At 41.9% G+C, this 20,873-nt stretch overlaps 1 protein-coding gene across 1 annotated transcript in view; it reads right to left on the bottom strand.

Annotated features, from left to right (window-relative positions):
• PAK7 (p21 protein (Cdc42/Rac)-activated kinase 7) overlaps positions 1-20,873 on the bottom strand; it is a 251,397-nt gene that overhangs the window by 86,682 nt on the left and 143,842 nt on the right. The gene's annotated exons all lie outside the window — the stretch shown is intronic.

Below are 20,873 nucleotides of genomic sequence, written 5' to 3'. Positions count from 1 at the left end.
CCATTGCCAGCATGAGAGACAGGTCATCCTGTGGGAGATGACAGACCATGTGGCCCAGGCACCCATCAGGCCAGCAGCCACCAGCCCGGGGGGCAGCAGCTGGCCACTAGGAGCCCACGCAAACCAACAGAAGAACCACCCAGACGAGCTGGACTCATAGTACCGACCTACAGAATCAGGGCACAAATAAATGGCTTTGCTTTAGGTCATTATACTTTGGAGTAAATTGTTGCATGGAAAAAAGCTAACTGTCAGAGGAATACAGAAACCTGATTATTTTCCCATTTTTCTCTTTGTTTTTGCTGCTTCACAGTCTCAAGTAACAATGTCCAATCGGTAGCTATATTAGCTGTTATACAATCATGTTACCTCAGAAGAGTCTAGGCTATTACACTCCTGTCACAGTGGTTGAGGGCCTGCAATGTTTTTAGTGGCCAGGAAATGATACCAAATAAGTAAGTGGCTCTGTATACCATCTCTCCGTGTATTTAGTGAAAATAAAAATACATTGGAAAATATAATTTGGTCATGTGTTGGCTGAGTCCACTTGACATTTAAGTAAACTTTATGACCATCTTTTTTAAAACAACAATTTAGAAAAATCATTTTAGAAGAGTGCTTTTGCATGCATTCATACCCGAGCAAGCACTGAAAATGCTAAGCCAAGTGTTTTTAGAACCAGAACAGAAATGCCTTACTATCCCCTTCCTGATTATGAATTTCCCAGTGGTTGCTATGCCATTCAAGTGAGAGTATAAAAAAGAAAATATTAATGAATTAATACTGTTCTTGTTTTTCAATAAGACACTTGTAGTGAGGAAACCCACAGCTGAATTAATTTACCTATGTTGCATTCTGTGATACTATCCACCTGTAACCTAAATGCTAACAAATACCGTTCAATAGTCCAATAAGTTTGAGTTAAAGAGTTATAGAGGAAGCAAGTGAAAAGGAAAATATACAACAGTTCCAACCCCTACAGCAACAATCCTGTGAAGCTCACACTAAATGCAGAGAGAGACTCTCCATGCTGTAGTGGCAGCCCCCAGGGATGGTCATTACTCTGAGAGCAGTGAGGACCCCATACTCAGGGGAAAGGTGGACAAAGTCCTGGTGTTGGGGATGCTTCCTTCTCTCTGATGTGACTCTGCCTGTCCCTGGCATGGTGCGAAATGTCCAGTGTGTATGACCTCACTGAAAATTCACCACAGCCCTTGATTTGGGGTCCCCAACACCACCCAGGTTTCATTTGCTCAGAGAACTCACAGGACCCAGCGTATGGTCATGTTCATGGCTGTGATTTATTACAGTGAAAGGACACAAAGCAAAACCAGTGATGGGAAAGGGTGTGTGGGACGAGTCTGGAGGGAGGCAGGCACAGCTTGCAAGGGTCCTCTCCCGTGGACTCACACGGGACGGGACTAATGCCTCCAGCCCTGAATGGTGACAGCACGTGTGGAATGAGGTCTGCCAGGGAAGCTCATAGAGGCTGGGTCAGTGATGTCAAATCTTTTGAGCTCGGCGTGTCAGCATTTTGAAAAACCCTAACTTAACTCTGGTGCCGTGTCACATATAGAAATTTTTTGATATTTGCAACCATAGTAAAACAAAGACTTATATTTTTGATATTTATTTTATATATTTAAATGTCATTTAACAAAGAAAAATCAACCAAAAAAATGAGTTCGCGTGTCACCTCTGACACGTGTGTCATAGGTTCGCCATCACTGGGCTAGGTGCTGAGGATTTAACTGGGGACGTGTCACATAGGCACCGTCTGCCTGGTCTGTGCCAAAACTTCAGACTCCAGAAGGAAAGCAGGGGTTCAGCATAAACTATACTGTCTGCAGAAACTGTTCAGCCTCAGTGAGCCATTCTTATCGGGGAATGATGGGAGCCCTCCCCTCCTAACTCCAAGTTCCCCGATGCTGCCAAGGGCCCTCCAAGCAAATAGGTGTTTCTTAGCTAGCAGTCCCGGGCCGGCTGTGTCAACTCTTTTCTGCACAAGAGGTGTTACTGTCATATCTCCATTTTACAGAAGCTCAGAGCCCAGGTTAGACACTGGCAAAGCCGGACACTCAGAACCTCCAAGTACCTGCTCTTCATCACTGGGCGACGTGTTGCTGCCCTGCATCTGCCTTCTCTACTGGACACATCCCTGTCCTTCCTAGAAAGCCCTGCTCCCCTAGAAATACAGCTTGGCTCTAACAAGGGAACTGTGAGGTTCTGGAGGTTTCTTGGCTCCTCTCGTGTCTCTCTGGACATGTTGACTGTTTTTGTGAGACTCAGTAGACCTCTGTCACTGAGCAGGGATGGCTGGAGAACCCGTAACACAGAACGGAAGACCCTTGCTGTTTAGCATCCATGCAAACCCAGGGCATGGAATACCTCATCCTGCTTCTGAGTTCTAGCAGACCCTCCAGAACCATTTGATAGTGTGGGTGGAAAAGGGGCCACATACTAACCCTGACAAGCTCAGGGCAGGCCTGCATGGCAGCCTCACACACTCAGAGACCTAAAGTAACCACATGGTCTGAAATGAAAACTTCCTAACTAAAAGTGAGTCATGGTGGGTAGTCAAGGCCTAGGCCAGTACCTTCCTTGACAAAGGTTGATCTCTACTTAACTGAGCCTATTGTCATATTGCATCTAAAATAACATACCTTTGGAAAGTCAGCCTCCTGGGGTAGAATCTCCCACCAGAGCACAGAATCCCTCATTGTTATCTTGTTCTCTGTAAACCATCTCTATGTGCTGTAAATGCTAGTTGTTAACTATCCTGTACCCACCAATGTAGAAGAGTTATGTGCCTATCAGCTTTACTCCTTATCCAATCTCAGAGGTTTCCCTGCTTTTCTTTATCCCGCCTCCCTAGTCTACCCCCAATGAATTTCACCTAACTCCAGACTTGATTCTTAAGGGCTGGTATTGACTTTTAGGTGGCATCATCAGTATGAGATTACATTCACTTTCAGTGAATTTTAGGCAAAATCAATAATCGTGTACTTGGAACCAGCCTGGGATGCACAGGTAGGCTGGTTGGGTGGATGGGTAGGGGGCTTCTAGAGCCTGTGTGACATCCCAAAGCAGCAGGAAAGTTGAAGATAAACAACAAAACGAATGTAACCTTGCAAGATGTAAGCTCTTAAAAAAAAAGGGATTATTCTAAAGAAGCCCATTACAACAAAAAGAGAAAGACAAACTTTGAGAAAACCAAAAACTAGAATAGAAAGACAACATAATCATAATATAAGTCTTGGCTCATCAGTAAGCAGTGACAAAAATCACAAAACATAAGGACCATTTACTGCTATAACCAAAAATAGCCAAAAGAATTATATTGAAAAAATAGAGAAGGTGGACAGATAACATAATAAAACTAAATTCTATCTATTGCAGCAGAAAATAAAAGGGTGGAGAGTCCTAAGTTTTATATAGCTGTGTACATATACTTGGGCCCATATGTAAAAAATGGAAAAAAAATGGCCCAAACTGAAAAAAATATATGGTGGCCTCTGGGAAGCAGAACTTGGAGTTATGACGGGGCAGGTCAGGGAACCACAGATTTCTTACACTTGTTTTGTAAACCATCTGTGATATTTTATGTCCTAAAATATTTTCAAATCAATTGAAAGCAAAGCACTTGTTAAAATTAACATACATCAGAATACTAATATATTCAAATAAAACTAAAAATCCATCCAATAGATTGATGTTCAGATGACGATTGCAGCTTCCAAATGGCACTAGCCCATTTTGGTGAGAAGTGGCAGTTGAGAGCCTGAATGTTCATTAAGGTTCATTAGAATCATGGGTAGATTTCTAATCCTGCACCGTTTTCACCCTTGTTTCTAGTCTACATTACTTGCTATAGGTTTTGAGTGTTTGCAAACTTACCTAATTCGGTGGTAGCTAAATCCACTGAAAAGGATTTGTAATTGGATGAGCAGATAAAGGCATGGAAAGAAACTGCATATGACAGATAAAACATAAACAAATGTCCCCTATTTCTCGACTCTCTAGAATGTCTCCTAGCCATAGGTCCTCAGCTTATGGGATAAGCATTGTATAAGTCAGAGTTCTCCTAAGAAACACAGCCAACAGGACTTAGTATAGGAATTGGCTAATGTGGTTATGTTGGCCAAGATGTCCCATGATCTGCCATCTACCATCTGGAGAACCAGAAAAGCTAGTGGATAATTCAGCCGAGACCATAGGTCTGAGAATCAGGAGTAATGGTATCAATTCGGTTCTGAGTCTGAAAACATGAATACCAGGAGCATCAAAGTCCAAGGACAGAGGACAGATGTCTCAGCTCAAGCAGGGAGAGAGCAAATTCATCTTTCCTTTCTTTTTTTGTTCTATTTGGACCCCTAAGGAATCAGAGGATGCCCACCCACAATGGGGAGGGTTTCAAATCAATTGAAAGCAAAGCACTTGTTAAAATTAACATACATCAGAATACTAATATATTCAAATAAAACTAAAAATCCATCCAATAGATTGATGTTCAGATGACGATTGCAGCTTCCAAATGGCACTAGCCCATTTTGGTGAGAAGTGGCAGTTGAGAGTCTGAATGTTCATTAAGGTTCATTAGAATCATGGGTAGATTTCTAATCCTGCACCCTTTTCACCCTTGTTTCTATTCTACATTACTTGCAATAGGTTTTGAGTGTTTGCAAACTTACCTAATTCTGTGGTAGCTAAATCCACTGAAAGGGATTTGTAATTGGATGAGCAGATGGAGGCATGGAAAGAAACTGCATATGACAGATAAAACATAAACAAATGTCCCCTATTTCTCGACTCTCTAGAATGTCTCCTAGCCATAGGTCCTCAGCTTATGGGATAAGCATTGTATAAGTCAGAGTTCTCCTAAGAAACACAGCCAACAGGACTTAGTATAGGAATTGGCTAATGTGGTTATGTTGGCCAAGATGTCCCATGATCTGCCATCTACCATCTGGAGAACCAGAAAAGATAGTAGTTAATTTAGCCGAGACCATAGGTCTGAGAATCAGGGGTAATGGTGTCAGTTCGGTTCTGAGTCTGAAAACATAAGAACCAGGAGCATCAAAGTCCAAGGGCAGAGGACGGATGTCTCAGTTCAAGCAGGGAGAGAGCAAATTCATCTTTCCTTTCTTTTTTTTGTTCTATTTGAACCCCTAAGGAATCAGAGGATGCCCACCCACAACGGGGAGGGTCATCTGCTTTATTCAGTTCACCAAATCAAATGCCAGTCTCTTCTAGAAACATCCTCACAGACACACACAGTAATAATGTTTAGCAGCTATCTGGGCATCCCTTAGCCAGTCAAGTTGACACATAATATTCACCATGACAAGCATGTGGGGGGAGAACTGATAAGAACGTTCTTCATGTTTACACAGAAAATGAAGTGGTTTGCAGGTAGATATTAAAACTCCTCCTGACTGCAACATGCTTACTGGCCCGGGAAATAGCCACTAGCATTTTTTTTTTCTCCTCAAGAAGTCAATTTCAGGACTCTGAATTCCATTTTCAAATTTCTTGCTCAAAGGCTACCTTCTTATATAAATGCCTGGTAACTACATATTTTTAAAACTTCTGGCATTCCTTATTAATTTATAGTGTTGGAATAGTCAGTAAGAACAGTGATACACTGATGGGAAATATCTGTACTTTTCCAAATGTTGGCATGCTCATCAGGGATTTTGAATGGAGTTTGGGCTACAGTATATAAATTCAAAGGTATTAGCTTTCCAGTGTACTCGAAATTATCAAAAAATATCTGGGACACATGCTACAACATGGATGAATCTTTAAGATCCTATGCTAAGTAAAATAATCAGACACAAAGGGACAAATATTGTATGATTCTACTTATATGAAGTATCTAAAGTAGTCAAATTCATGGAGTGGTGTAAGTCACCTGAGTCATAGAGACAGAAAGGAGAATGGTATTGCCAGGGGCTGGGAGGAGGGGGAAGTGGGGACTTACTGTTCAATGAGTTTCACTTTGGGAAAATGAAAAGGTTCTGAAGATGGATGGTGGTGATGGTTGCACAACAATGTATGTATACTTAATGCCATTGAACTGCACACTTAAAAATGGTTAAATGGTGAATTTTATGTTGAGCACAGTTTATAATAATACTAATAAGGATAAGGATATAATCATGGGTATAAAAGGGTTTCTCTGGAAAGTAACCTCTTGGGGTGATCTAATAATAAATTCCCAACTGGGCAGGCCATTATGTGGCAGCCATGCCCCAGGCATAACTTCTTTATTAAGGGCTGATCTTTGCCTCAAGTAAATTGTGCCCATTGTTTCTGTGCCTCTAGGTTAACACATCTTTGAAAATGTCTCTTTTCAGATCCCTCCCAAAATGGACAACCTCAAAAGAGTTTATAATCTTTTTTTTTTTTTAATATTCACCCGAGGATATTTTTCCATTGATTTTTAGAGAGAGTGGAAGAGAGAGGGAGAGACAGAGAGAAAATCAATGTGAGAGAAACACATCAATTGGTTGCCTCCAACCAGGGCCTGGACTGGGGAGGATCCTGCAACCAAGGCACATGCCCTTGACCACAATCAAATACGGAACCCTTCAGTCTGCAGTCTGACGCTCTATCCACTGAGCCAAACCAGCCAGGGCAAGAGATTCTATAATCTTAATTAACCTGTAGTTCTATCCTGCCTTGCTTTCTCCCACCTTCATGTAATCTTCCTTATGTCACCTCTTTAATTTCAGATGCATAAGAGAAACTGCATACAGTTACTCTCCAGAGCAGTTGAGATCTTGCTACCCAAAGTATGCCATCAATTTGGCTCAAATAAACTCATAAAAATTATCTACAGGTTTAGATGTTTCTTAGGTTGACATACTTCAGGAGCTTTGAGTGCATGGGAGGAAATATTTGGCAGAGAGGGGCCATGTTTAGGATGGGATGGGGCAGAGACCAGATGAACAGAGCTGGAGCTAGTCTAGTAGACAATCTTTTTGTTCATATTCCCTCTCACCTTCAAAGCAATGTTGGTCTAAGCTTTGGCACTGACAACAACTTAGGGGTACACTTGCAAGCCTTATAATTACTTCTATAATCTAGATGCAATTACTAGACTAGTAAGGTTTGCAGCTCGCTGGACAGCTGGCTTCTTAGGATATGAGCACAGAATTAAAAATGGTGCCTTTAATGTATATCTCAGAAGTGATTCTTTTCTCACTGACTCCCTCATGAGGAGATTTTTCTTTTCTTACCCTCAGATCTATTTCGAAGGACATGGTAAATGTAATAATGGATATTTAAGTACTTCTGAAATACCTTCTTGTGTTCAGATAATTTAGGTTTAATGATCGGCCTGTCATTGGTAGAAGAAAGATGACTCTGAGGAACTGTACTGCAGTGGGGATGGCACCAACCACACTGCCTCCTTGTTGAGATGTCATTGCTCGGATATACATCTATCATAGTCTCAGAATCAGGAACAAAAAATTCACCAGGCTTTTAGTTATGTTGTTTTTAGGTAATATATAATACTAGAGGCCCAGTGCATGAAATTTGTGCACTGGGGGGTGGCGGGGGGTTTGTCCCTCAGCCCAGCCTGCACCCTCTCCAATTTGGGACCCCTCAGGGGATGTCCGACTGCCAGTTTAGGCCTGATCCCTAAACCAGCAGTCGAACATCCCTCTCACAATCCTGGACTGCTGGCTCCCAACCTCTCGCCTGCCTGCCTGCCTGATTGTACCTAACTGCTTCTGCCTGCCAGCCTGATCATCCCCTAATCACACCCTGCCAGCCTGATCATCCCCTAACTGCTCCCCTGCTGACCCGATTGCCCCCAACTGCCCTCTCCTGCTGGCCCGGTCACCCCTAACTGCCCTCCCCTGCAGGCCTGGTCTTCCTCAACTACCCTTCCCTGCTGGCCTGATTGCCCACAACTGCCCTCCCCTGCCGGCCATCCTGTGACCACATGGGGATGGCCATCTTTGACCACATGAGGGTGGCTATCTTGTGCAAGGGCATGACGGTCAATTTGCATATTACCTCTTTATTATATAGGATACATCACATATTTGGGATGCAAAGGAAAACATTAAACACCTAAGATTGGTTCATAATATAACCTAAAAATAAAGTTGTTTTCTAAAAAAAAATAATGTCATCATATCCAAAAAGATGTAAATGACCTGGTTTCCCTTTATGGCCCCTGAACATCACCCATGGGTTAGTCCAGTGATGGCGGACCTTTTGAGCTCGGCGTGTCAGCATTTTGAAAAACCCTAACTTAACTCTGGTGCCGTGTCACATATAGAAATTTTTTTATATTTGCAACCATAGTAAAACAAAGACTTGCATTTTTGATATTTATTTTATATATTTAAATGCCATTTGACAAAGAAAAATCAACCAAAAAAATGAGTTCGCGTGTCACCTCTGACACGTGTGTCATAGGTTCGCCATCACTGGGTTAGTCACTGGTTCAAACCAGGTGCTTCCCACTCCAGAAAACCCGCTTCAAAGCATGTTGGGCTAGTAAAGGTCACTCTTGTACCCGGTCCCCATTTGTATGGCACACACTTGTGATCCAGCTGCACCTGCCTTCTCAACAGCTAGAGCCCTTTTCTCCTATTGTGTATTTGTCTCTGGCTTCTGATTTCTATCCTTTGGATTTGAACTCAGCCTTCAAACTTTAGTCCTTGCTTCATTGCTTCTTTTTTTTAAATTTTCATTTATTGGTTTTGAGAGAAAGAGGAAGGGAAGGAGGGAGGGGGAGAGAGAGAGAGAGAGAGAGAGAGAGAGAGAGAGAGAGAGAGAGAGAAAAGAGAGATGATTTGTTGTTTTACATATTTATGAATTCATTGGTTGTTTCTTGTATGTGTCCTGACGGGGGATCCAACCCACAACCTTGGTGTATGGGAACAGCACTCCAACCAATTGAGCTACTCGGCCAGGGCTTCTGACTCCTTTCTTCTTATCTGTCCTCTAGTGTGTGAATCTCTCAGGCACTTCCCATTTAGTTGGCTGGATCTCACTATCTGCTAGTTCCTTCTCATCGCTGCTTTATGCACACTAGGAGCCCAGTGCATGAAATCACGCGGCACCGCCCACCCACCTGCAGCCCTGCCTTGACACCCGAACCTGTCCACACAGAGCTCCAGCGCGCCTGGCCCAGCCCCCAAACCCTCTGGCCTTCTCTGGCTGCTTCAAGCCCCGCCCTCAGTCCCTCGAGTTGCCTCAGGCTGGTCCCGCCTTCCCCAGGCGCCTCCACACTTCCGCCCTGTCTCCGGAACAATGTGGTGGCTGTGCCCCGTCATGGCGCCAGAGGAGAGAGTGGAAGCCTCCCACCTGCTGCATTGTGCTCCTTCCCCTGGCAAGTGGGCCGCGGGGCACTCAGAGTGCCAGCAGTAGGTGGCGAAGGACAGGTGAGGGGGGCGCTATGGGCTCTCACCCCTTCCCTCCCCAGCATGGGATGGTCCCGCCTCCTCCAGGCACCTCCCCACTTCCTCCCTGTCTCCAGAGCAACACCCCAGCTAATATGCTAATGGCCTGGTCGTTACCCGTTACAGTGTCCCAACCATTAGCATATTAGCTCTTTATTAGTATTGATAAGCATAGCCCATGGACACAGACAATAGTGTGGTGAAGATCTGGGATGGGGTGGGAGCTGGTTGAAGGGGGGTTAAGATGGGGAAATAGGAGACATCTGTAATACTCTCAACAATAAAAATAAATTTAAAAAACAATTGGATAAAAATGTATTAAATGTTACAGTCAAATGGCCTACTTCACCAGGCCTTATCCTATAGCATAAGTTTAGTTCCTCCTCATGCCAATGACCCAGATATGGAGATATAGCCCAGGCTCCTCTCTTGAGTTCCAGATTGGTCTCCTCTTGGATTCTTTCCACTTTTGAAACTCAGCATCCGCAAAACTTAAGTCATGATCTTCCTACTTGTTCTACCTGTTCTTTCTCTAGATATCTCAATCTTACTGTAAAGGCCGTGTTGCATCAAATTGCTGAAGCCAATTCTGGGACTCCACTTTGACTTCACCTTCTCCATCATCTTGCACATGCAATCACTGCCAATTCCTGTCCATTCTGCTCCCCAAATGTTCACTACATCTATATATCTGTCAGAATTCCCACTGTATTAGTTTTCTACGGCTGCTGTAACAAATTACGACAAATGTAGCTGCTTAGACAACATAATTCATTACAGTACAACTAGAGGCCCCATGCATGGAAATTTGTGCAAGAGTAGACCTTCCTTACCCTGGCTGCCAGCACCGGCTTCCCTCTGGCACCCAGGAGCCGGGCTTCCCTCCTCCATTCACAGGCAGGCACCTGGGACCCAGGCTGGTTTCCCTCGGGCCCCAGCTTTGTCAGGAAGGACGTCTGGACCTCTGGAAGGTCAATCGGCTGAGTGGTCTAATTACCATATTTCCCTTTTATTATTATACATTCTAAAGTTCAGAAGTCTGTCATGGCTCTCAGTGGGTGAATATCAAGTCATCAGCATAGCTCCCCAGAGGCTCTAAGGGAGAACCCAATTCCTCACCTTTTCCAGTTTCTAGAGGCCACCTGCATTCCTTGGCTTTGGATCCTTCCTCCACTTTCAAAACCAGCATCACTATGGTTTCTTATACACATCTCTGCATGACCCTCCTCTTCTGCTTGGCTCATCTACTTTTCAGGACACTTGTGAGTACACGGTGCCCAATTTGTATAATTTCCCTATCGCAAAGTCAGTTTATTTGCACCTATAAATCCTCCTGCAATCCTAATCCCCCTTTGCAATGTCACCTAACATATTCACAGACTTTAGTAATTAGGACACAGACATCTGGAGGGGGCTATTTTTATATCTACCGCACCCACTGTCACTACCGTGCCACCATCATCTTTCTTTGCTACAAAGTCTTTTAGCTAAGTTTTCCTTCAACTAAATTTGTCCCCCTTCCAGTAGCCCTCCACCCTGCAGGCACACTAATTTTCCTAAAATGTGAATATAATTGCATACTGCTCTCTCTCTCTCCTAAGCTTTTACTATGACTTCTCATTGACCTTAAAAACAAACTCCTTATCACAGCTCACAGGGCTCCCTGAGTCCACTCCTTGCATACCTCTCTAACTACTTCACTTCCTCTCCCCTCATTAAGCTTTATGTCCTTAGTCACCTCCATTACCTTAAAGGCCCTCTGTCCCTCCAACTTCTGCCTCCCCTTGGCCCAGTGCCCCCTCTTATCTCAACCCTCACTCTAAGTTTCCCTTCTGGTCTTAGATCAAATGCCACTTCCTCGGGGAGGCCACTTTTGAACCCTAGAATCCCTCTGTTCTTACATTCTCCACAGCCCCTTGTATAACTACTCTACTAAAAGAATACTATTTCACAATTACAGAAGTAATGCATGAACATGAGTGTGGGCAGTTCAAACAACAAAGAAGCATACAGAATATCACACCTATTCTCACTGCAAAATCCCAGATCTGGACCTTTCCCTGTTTGTGTATGCATACATAAACATGACAACACTATGTAAACTGTATGGGATTAAATTTTTGTGTCATTTAACCTATTTTAGCTGTTTAAAAATAGAAGAAAAAAAAACCACACACAAACACAAAACACCTTGGCTATCTTCCATATTACAACACATATCAATACTTTTCTTCTTCTTTTTTTTAGAAAAATCCTGAGGATATGTTTTTATTGATTTTTAGAGAAAGAGAGAAATATAAATGTGAGAGAAAAACATTGATCTGCCACCTCTCATAAGCACCCCAACCAGGGATCAAACCCACAACCTAGGTATGTGCCCTGACTGGGAGTCAAACCTGAAACCTTCTAGTGTACAGGGCAATGCTCCAACCAACTGAGCCACCCAGCTAGGGCAATACTTGCTTTTTTAAAGCATTAGCATTTTAAAAATGTGATGTACTATAATTCGTTTATTGAATCCTTTACTAATGAACATTTAAGAGGGTTTTTTTTTTTTTTACTCTTAAAAACAACACACAGTGAAAGTCCTGGTGAATGCATCATTCTGCATAAATATGAGCAGTCCTGTGGCATAGAATGTCAGACAGCATGGAAATCATGTGGTGAAAAGCATATGTATTTATTTGTTAGGGCTGCCACATAAAAGTACCACAAGCTGGGTGGCTTATATAGCTGGAATTTATTTCCTCACAGTTCTAGAGGCTCACAGTCTGAGATCAAGGTGCCAGTAGGGTTAGTTTTTTCTGAGGCCTCTCTCCTTGGCTTGTAGATGGCCGTCTTCTGTCTTCAGGTGGCATTCCCTTTGTACCTGTCTGTGTCTAAATGTCCTCTTCTCATAATGACACCAACCATATGGAGTAAGATCCACATTAATGACCTCATTTTAATTTAAACACCCCTAAAGGCTATCATCAAATACAGTCACATTCTAAGGTATGGGCAGTTAGAACCTCAATATATGAATTGGGGAGGGAGGGGTAAAATTCAGCCTATAACAGCGTATACGTTTAAAATGTTTAAATACTGCCAATTTGGCTTTCAGAAAGCCTGGATCATTTCCCTCTTTTACCATTGTTTTCAAAAAGCAAATTTGGTCTTCCTTAGAAGATTGATTTTATTGTGATATAGGATATCAGATGTTTTGCTTCTTTAAAATTTAAATTCATTGAAGAAGAAAAACACAACAAAAAACAGTGCAATGGTAAGATCAGTGGTTTGAGGTAATGTTTTGTTTTCACCAAACCTTGATTTTAGTCTAGAGAAGCTGTGTGTTACTATGAAGAAACATCCTATGTGAGGTTGGAAGGAAATATTGACCGGATAGTAACTTCTAATTTCTGTCTGCATTTTGAAACTGTGTCTAAAATGTACTTAGAGCAGCGGTTCTCAACCTGTGGGTCGCGACCCCTTTGGGGGTCGAATGACCCTTTCACAGGGGTCGCCTAAGACCATCGGAAAACTCATATATAATTACATATTGTTTTGTGATTAATCACTATGCTTTAATTATGTTCAATTTGTAACAATGAAATTGGGGGTCACCACAACATGAGGAACTTTAGTAAAGGGTCACGGCATTAGGAAGGTTGAGAACCACTGACATAGAGTGAAGTTCTGGTGAGGGTTATTTAAATAGCATTGTCATTTCCCTCTCTCAGTTATGCATAATAATAACCCTTTGAAATTCAAATCTTTGAAAAAAATGCCAAAATGCATTTCCTCTCCAATTTATTAATTTGAGTAGGTTTGTTGGAGAATGGTGGCATTTCTGGTTCTTTTAAAATGGAAAAGAGGCTTATTGTTATGAAATATATAAACTCAGCAAAGACTGTCCTTCCCTTTGCAAATGTAAGGCAGAGCTGCACTCTGGAGCCTTATCCAGCGGGCTTTCTCTGAGTTCTGAAGTAAAGGTAGGCAACCTATAATACCACTGAGAGGGTCAGTTTAAAATATATTCCTTTAGTAGAAGAGGAGAGCTTTTTGAATAAAAAAAAAAGATTTTAAGCCATTGCTTTGCATGTCTTCTCTTTTATATGACTTCTCTTTCATTGCCTACTTGTTCAAGAGTCCAAACTGGGAGTTATCCATGTGCCCCTCAGCAATAGAATGCTTAAATAAATTGTGGTATTTTCCTACAATGGAATGCTATATGGCAAATGAGAAGGAACTATAAAGAAAAGTTTAATAAACTTCACAATTGTCATGTTGATTGCAAAAAGCCAGATACAAATGACTGTGTACTTTATCCTATGATCAGAGAATTTATAAGTAGGTCAGACGCAGGCAGAAAAGTACCTTCCATCAAGGTCACCAGACAACATGTCAGAACTCTTGACTTGGAGTGAAGACTCCTCTCTGGAACTGAATTATGCCATCTGAGCAATGCTTGGAAGAGAAAATCTGTAGATCCCAACCAACGTGCAACACTTTAATCCAAACTTAAAGAAGCTCAGCATTTCCCCTTATCTCTCCAAATAGTTCAGTGCATTGACACCCTCTTTTGTACTTGGGCAAAATGACCACAAGAGATTGATTCTTCAACCTCCAGTGGTTTTCTACAGTAAATCAGACTTTCCCAGACCTGATTCAGCTCTAAAATTCTATGATTCTTTGATGCTGTGAGACTTTGAAAATCAATAAGATGTATATTAAAAGTGTTTGGAAATTGTCACTATTATGGCATAACCTATCCAGAAACAAACGTTTTGGTCAGACAATGGAACTTGTCTAGGAATCTTTAAATCTCATGGAATATAATTTCATTCTCAAAAGAATCAAGAAAGTATTTGCTGTTGTTGCTATTATTCTTTTTAGTTATTTCTCCCATGTTCTTCTACAGTTATCATCTGGTATCCGAGGCAGTACCAACGGCAATAGTCATGCATGGATGATAGTTATTGTTGATAAATGGGTTGTAGCTTCCAGCTTCATGTTATGTATCATAGCCTCATAAATACAAGGCTAAGGGACATTTAAAATCAGACAAATATTCACTGAGACAGAGCACTGACCCATAAATGTCAAATTATTTTATTAAAGAATCTCTTAAAAAATGGGCATGGGTGCCAGAAGCCAATTCCAGCATGTCATAATTGCAAGAGTTTCGTCGAAAGGTTGATGGAACTTGGGGACTCAACAAGGGCTGAGTCACATATGTTGTCACCTGTTGGGAATGGCTGATGGCATTTCCCCAAACCTGAAAAGGGATCATTGTTTGCTGCCAAACAGCTCAGGGCATCTTAATTTACATGTTATTGCCTCCTACTGGCCAAACACCTGAACAGCCATAGGCTAATTCTCCCCATTCTGACTCTGTAAATGAAACCCTACCTCTTTGAAGTGTACTTTCTACCTCGCCTCAGGACAATTTGTGTTAATAAAAAGGATGGGGTCCTGAGCCGAAGAGATCTTAGTTCCTTTTAGCTAAGCTCCTTGGACCCCCAAATGCCTTTCAAAATTATGCTTCCTCTCTGAGGACTCTTTAAGTTACACACAGCCTTCTACCGATTGCTGAACCCTTCTAGATGCTGGAACAAGACCCCTGGCACATGGGAGGCACATCTTTATGGTACAACTTGAAAGGTGTGGAAGAACAACTGAATAGTCATCATTGTGTGTCAGTTATTCAAAGGTTGGGTTATCTTACTGAGCAGCAACAAATGTGGTCTACAATTGTGTCCCCACGTCCCCCCTTCCAATCAAAACCACCCTCAGATCCCTTCTTCGTAGCCACATGAGTGCTTGGCTAGAAACTATAATTCTCCTTACTACTTCCTGTGACCATGTGACTAAATGATTAATGAAAAGTATGCGTATAACTTCTAGGTCATCTTCAAGATGTAGAGATGCTTGCCCTGGATTTCTTCCTACTGCTTGGAAATGGTGACCATTGGAAGAATGTTAGAAACCACATCTTGAGGATGACTCTCAGATTGGATCCCTGAATTATGTGGTGGAGGAGAGCTTATCTCCATGCCTAGGCTATTAAGAAGAGAGAAATAAATATCTATTTTGTTGAACACATTTTATGTTTGAGACTCTATATTACAGTATCTTAACCTTTAACTACCTTGCTAAGAAAGTGCTTTATTTATAAATGAGCTAAGGAGGAAGACAAAAAGAGTTCAGCACTATTTCTTAGAATAACACAAATGAAAAGTAATCCAATATAATTTAACAGAGACAATACATTTATGCACATGTGTCCGTTTAGAGAGAATAACTTGAGTCATATACTTGAAGTTTGCCATCCACTGTATTGAAACAAGTACGACACAGCATCCTAACTTTCCACAGGAAGCTACTAATGGCAAACAGAAGCCCAGTAAGAGTAAGGAGAAGGAATGAGAGGACATGCATCGGTCTTCCATACTATGGGCATTCTGAGAAAAATCTCTTCAGCAAAAGCAAAACCTAGCGGGAAATGGTAAGTTTTGGGTTATGGACTATGTTGCCTAATCAGTGAGACTCATTTTTTTATTCTCCAAGAGGCTGCTTACTCCTGGCTATCATATCCCCTTCCCAGTCCCCACCATAACCTCAGATAAACTTTAATCTTCACCAGAGGATGCTTTTCCAGTGATTTTTAAAGAGTGAAAGACAGAAATATCGATGTGAGAGAAACACATTGATTGGCTGCTTCCTATAAGTGCCCCGCGACCAGGGTCTGAGCCTGGGAGTAGCTTGCAACCAGGGTACACGCCCTTGACCTGAATCAAACCCAGGCCCCTTCCGTCCAAAGGCTAATGCTTTATTCACTGACACAAACTGGTTAGGGCTCAGAGGAACTTTAAAAAACTACAGATAGCCCAGCCAGCCAGTGTGGCTCAGTGTGTCGGGTGTTTTCCCATGCGCTGAAAGGTTGCCGGTTCAATTCCTAGTCAGGGCACATGCCTGGATAGCAGGCTTGATCCCCAGTGGAGGTGTGCAAAAGGCAATCAATGTTTCTCTCTCATCAATGTTTCTCTCTCCCTTCCTCTCTCTAAAATATCAAGTACAGATAACAGCAAACATTTTTTAGTACTTAGCATGCATATTTGTATCTGTATCTGTAGGTTGTGTTGCTTATCATATTTACCGTTAGCACAACTCCATGAGACAGTAATACATATTATCACTATTTTTAGTTTTTAGATGAGGAGACGAGGAAGTGAAAGCCTCACAGCTAACCAGTTACAGAGCTAGTCTTCCACATTCTTAACCATGCTATCATATTCTCCTTGTTGGCCAGGCACCGGATACGATAGAGTAAACTTGGCTACAATTTGTGTCACTCCTCCTATTAAGATGCAGATTAAAATTCTGCACCCCTTAAATCTGGGCTGCCAATAGCGGCTGTGCCAGAGGTTCTGGTTCATGCCTTGAGAGATTGGCAGCTTCCATGTCTTGTCTCTGGAACACTTGCTCTTTGAGCACTGAGTCAGCGACCCATGAGGTCCCTTCTGACTCTATGGTGCAGAAACACAAGAATAATGTCCACTCCCTTTCTCTATCTGTTTACCTCTGTGCAGAGCCATTCCCCACACAAAAGGAATAACTACCTGGGCAAGAAGGAAATCCTAACACAGACGGACACAGAGTATTTTCACTGCGTTTGACATCTTATTGCATTTAAAATAACTACAAAATCCCAGTTGTCCTTCCTGTGACAACAGATGGAAGGAATCTGGCACCACGTCCATAACGTGTTTCCAGGAAAGAGACTCAAAGTGTGTTTATTATCATATTTATTGGAAAAGAGAAAAAGGACTCCAAAGAAATGAGCCTCTCAAATCCCCTCCCTTAAATAAAAACAATAAGCTTTTATAAAAACTCTGCTCAATAGGACCTTCTCCGATGATATATATATATATGCTATCCGAGCTGTCAGTGGAAGAGCCATGAGCCACATATGACTATAGAGCATCAAAATGTGTTAGTGAGACTGAGGCACTGAATTTTTAATTCTATTTCATTTGAATTAATTTTAGTAACTGTCAATAGCTACATGGAGCTAGTGGCTAACACACTACAGAGAACTAGTGGCTCTCTAAAGGCTGGGAATTATAGGTTATCTGAGAGGAGGTCAATAATAGTGAAAATTACTCCCCTACAATTTCTCTGATTAATTTAATGGCACTTTATCTGCCTCCCCACTTTCCCAAATATCTGCTCTTACAATAATCAAGTTAAAAACTCCTGTCTGGCTCCTACTTACCCATCAGCATAGTGTGTTACAAATTTATGGGACATCTCTGCCAATAGATCCCTTCTGGGCAATTTGCCTCCACTCTCAGTCCTACTGAATGGTCACCTAATTGTTGTTTACTGTGTGACTTCCCCCACCAACCCCAGGCACTGCTGGGAGGCCTACTGACCCCTGTGCTGTCTATCCATAAGCTGGCCAATTAGTAACTTCAAACCTGGTGAGAAAAGTTAAACTGGGCTAAACTGGAGACATGGGTTTGGAGTCAGAAATCTGGGAGATTCTGATAGTTAGCATGCAAATAGGACCCAAGTAATGCTGGAAGATTTGTTGTGCAATAGTAGAACCTGCATAGCATAGTGGCCCCAGGTCAATTGGAAAATGGAAGAAAAGCTCCAAAACGGGCAGGAAGTGGGGCAGCAGTGATAGAATAAGGAAGGCGAGGTCTTGCTGAGGTTGTTGCACAATGGCCGCAGCTCCTGATAGGCAAGACTAGCTCTAAGTCTGCTTTCACCATGGTCACTATGTTTAGATATTCCTGAGACCCACAATTCTAACTGTGACTTCTCACCCTTTTTCCTGAGCTAACCTAAACCTCAGAAAGTCTGTTCACTAAGAGACATAGATTTAACACATGTCTGTGGAACGGAACCTTCCTTCCTTACAAACAAACACCTCAAGACTCCATGGCTCCTAGAGTTAGTGAACCTGAGGATTAATTCTAAAAGGATTGCCTTTTCACCCTGGCTTGAATGGTTCAGTGGTTAGAACATCAGCCTTGGCACCAAAGAGTCACAGGTCTGATCCCCGGTCAAGGACACCTACCTCGGCTGCAGGTTCAATTCCTGGCACTGGTTGGGGTGCGTACCAAAGGCAACCAATTGATGTGTCTCTCTCACATTGATGTTCCTCTCTCCCTCCCTCCCTCATTTCAACTCTCTCTAAAAAGCAATGAGAAAAATAACCTCAGGTGAAGATTAACAATGCCACACAGATGAATAAGGTCGAGGAGGAGGAGGAGGAGGAGGAAGGAGGAGGAGGAGGAGGACGAGGAGGAGAAGAAGTAAAAAAGAATTGCCTTTTCTTACATGCCCCTGTTTCAGGTTCTCCCTCACTGGGTATTGCTGCTGAGTCTGCTTTGGCATTCACTCTAATTGAGTCTGATATTTGAATATGAGGAAGGTCATGTGGAAGAAGCTAGGACATTCTAGTCTGGCAGACAGAGGGTGGAAAAACCCAGCATCATTCTTGCTGTCATCGGTTGGGTTCCTAGAAGTAGAAGCAGAGCCTGACACAGGAGTTGGGCTAATTATAATTTACTGAGGGAATGCTCTCAGGGCAGCAGCATAAGCAGGGCTAGGAGTACAGCAAGGATGTGGGTTTAGCTGGAGTCTGGTCTCAGCCTATTCCAGGGAGAGCCCTGGAGCACTAGTTGCCTCCCAACAAGGGGATCAACATGTTGCACTCCAGAGTCAATCATTGCCTGTGATTGTAGCATCTTGGTGGAGATGCTTCCATTGGCTGAGAGTAATTCTTCAGAGAAGGGGCCAGCTGTGAGCTGTTGGCAGGCAGCATTCACCAGTAACGGCACTGAGGACCTGGAAGAGTGGTGGCACTTACACTATCCCCACATACTTCTTCCTAAGTAGGAACTCCAGTTCCTGGAAGAAAAGGATACATTTAAAAATTGTAAGCACTAAATTAATCAAATATGTTTCCTCAAATTGAGAATGATCCAGAATATGGAGATCCTGGGAGATTCTTAAGTGGAACTGAATACAGGTGACAAAAAATGAAATACAGAGAGGGAGGAATCAAAACAGCCTAGCTGAACATCCAAAGATGCATGAGGCCACTGTTTTCTGATGCAAGAATGACAAAAATGAGGGGCTGTGACACTTGGCAATGACAAAAGATTCTACTTGAAATTGAATGAGCAAATAGGACCAATGGTGCTTAGCATAAGGCATGGCACATAGTAGGTGCTTTTAAATATTTGTTCACCATTTCAATATAATAATAAATGAATGGATACAACACTCAACAGGTCAATAATTCATCATTCCCAATATTCATTTTTCCCCATTCTGTGTACATTATTCAGTTCACATTTTATCAGTAAAATAAAGTTTACCAGAGGAAGAAATGCTTTTAAAGAAGAAAACAACCTATACAACCATCCAAAATATTTGTGAGTAATGAACAAATGAGTCAACCAATACCATGTGTCTTGCTGCTTATTTTGTTAGTCACAAGGCTATTTGATGACAACTTGTTATGAGCAATGTTTATTTCCCAATTCTATAACACTTCCTTGCAACACAGCTTTAAGTATAAATTAGTAAAGCAAGACAATGAAACAAATAACTGCTTTAAGCAACATATGAATTATTGAAAATTGGATTAATCCACATCTTTTATGTGACTATCTAAAATACCACACATGATAATTTTAAAATTTTATAATTTGTCAGTGTTGAAGGACCTAAATAGATGGTGATTACTGTCTCCCCAGAAAGAAAAATAGGAGAGTATCCAATAGATCCTTTTTCTGGGAAGTGGGTGAACATTACTGACATCATTTTTCTATAAGCATGAAAGAAAAGGAAAACATGGTTGGGCAATGGAGGTTGAAGAAGAAAAGGACATGTTCTAAATTCTTACCTTTCTTTTCAATATGAAAATTCTTTCAAAAGCAACAAATAAAAGAAAGCCTTTTAGAGATGATTGAAAGCGTAGATCAGTATACACAGAGACATATATATGAAACACAGTTTTTTCGTTGCAAATAAAATCATGCTAATTGGTGAAGATTCATTTCCCAGGAGGCAAAAAAAGATGTTAATTACTCTCACAATTTTTTTCACAGCTTTATAATATTTGGTAATTTCAAAATATTTTATATATTATATTACTTTTATATTTTATGTATTGCAGATGTATTTACTTTCAGCTGGTAAAATTTTATTTTTTTATTGATTTTAGAGAGAGAAGAAGGGAGAGAGAAACATCAATGTGAGAGAAAAACATCAATCGGTTGCCTCCCATACACATTCCGACTGGCTCCCATATGCACCCGAACTGGACTGGAAATCAAACCTGCAACCTGGGTAGGTACCCTGACTGGCAATCGAACCCATGACCATTTGGTGTGAGGGAAGATGATACTCCAACTGAGCCAGGGCAAATTTTAGGTACTC

This window comes from Myotis brandtii, unplaced genomic scaffold (assembly GCF_000412655.1).
Source record: "Myotis brandtii unplaced genomic scaffold, ASM41265v1 scaffold45, whole genome shotgun sequence".
Classification (NCBI taxonomy): Eukaryota; Metazoa; Chordata; class Mammalia; order Chiroptera; family Vespertilionidae; genus Myotis; species Myotis brandtii.
Note: the sequence above shows the minus strand (reverse complement) of the source record. Positions and strands in the feature narration are given on the sequence as shown.